A 1,564-nucleotide genomic window follows, 5' to 3' on the forward strand; every position below is an offset into this window, starting at 1 on the left:
GCCAGGACTTGAACCACGGTCAACTACATGGGAGTCCAGCGACATAGCCATTATGCTAACTGCTGGTCCCCTGTTTACATTTTTAATAAACTACCAAATTATTTTCCAGAGTGGTTGCACATTTTAAATTCCCACCAAGAATATATGAGAGTTTCCTTTGAGCCACATCCTCACCAATATGTGATATGATTAGTCTTGTTTTGTTTATATTTCCTAATAGATGTATAGTTGTATTTCATTGTGGTTTTTATTTACATTTCCCTATGACTAATGACAGTTGTGATGGTTAATTTGGGGTGCCAACTGACTAAACTGAAGGATGCCGAGATGGCTGGTGAAACATTATTCCTGGGTGTATCTGTGAGAATATTGTCAGACAAGATTAGTGTGTGAGTCAGTGGACTGAGAGAGGAGGACCTACCTAAAGATTTCACAGAAAGAGCTATTAGAGCTAAGAAACAAATTCAGTAAAGGTACAGGATACAAAGTTAACACACAAAAATGAGTTGCATTTCTATATGCTGAATGTGAGCAATCCAAAAAAGAAAATAAGAAAGCAACAACACTGGGCCAACTGGTGGCGTGGTAGTTAAGGTGCTAGATCTCACATGGCCAATTTCATGATTTGAGTCCCAGACCCAGAGGTTTGAAAAACATGCTGGGCATGTGTGCATGCATGCCCCAAATCCTAAGAAGAATGGAGGAGAGGGGATTATAGTGTGGGCATCCCCCCAGGGGGAGTGATTTCTCACTTTTCCTCTTTCTGTCTCTCTCCAGCAAGCACACATGCCCTATAACAAAATTTAAAAAAAAGAATGAAGGAAAAAAAGCAATACTTAAAATAACATAAAAAAAATACTATTTAAGAATAAATTTAACCAAGGAGATGAAAGGCTTAATCACCAAGAACTACAAAATATTTCTGAAAGAAATCAAAAGAAAACAAAAAAGAAAGAAAGAAAGAAAGAAGGAAGGAAAGAAAGAAAGAAAGAAAGAAAGAAAGAAAGAAAGAAAGAAAAAGAAAGAAAGAAAGACATCCCTCATTCATAGATTAGAAGACATGGTTAAGATGGGAATACTACTAAAAGCAATCTACTGATTCAGTGCAATCCCTATAAAAACCCCAATGGTATTTTTTGCAGAAATAGAAAACTCACTCTATCATTCATATGGAACCATAAGGGGTCCTCAACAGACAAAATAATCTTGAAAAAAGGAAAAGTTACAGGACTCTCACTCTCTGATTTAAAAACTTTCAAACCAACATTATCAAAACCATGTAGTACTGGCCTAAGTACAGACATATAGACCAATGGAATAAAACAGAGAGCTCAGAAATAAACCCTTGCATATAAAATCAATTCATTGATGACAAGATCATTCAATAGGAAAAAGACACTGCTGTGAGCAAATGGTGCTAGAAAAACTGGACCTTTTACTTTGCATACAAAAAATTAAGTCAAAATGGATCAAAGACTTAAATGTAAGAGCTAGGACTATAAAACTCTGAAAAGAAAACACAGGAGGAAAACTTCATCACATTGAATTTAGAGTGATGTCGATC

At 35.9% G+C, this 1,564-nt stretch overlaps 1 long non-coding RNA gene across 4 annotated transcripts in view; it reads right to left on the bottom strand.

Moving 5' to 3' along the window:
- Window positions 1-1,564, bottom strand: part of LOC102484560 (uncharacterized) — a 66,911-nt gene that overhangs the window by 8,880 nt on the left and 56,467 nt on the right. The gene's annotated exons all lie outside the window — the stretch shown is intronic.

This window comes from Tupaia chinensis, unplaced genomic scaffold, assembly GCF_000334495.1.
Source record: "Tupaia chinensis unplaced genomic scaffold, TupChi_1.0 Scaffold000706_1, whole genome shotgun sequence".
NCBI lineage: Eukaryota > Metazoa > Chordata > Mammalia > Scandentia > Tupaiidae > Tupaia > Tupaia belangeri.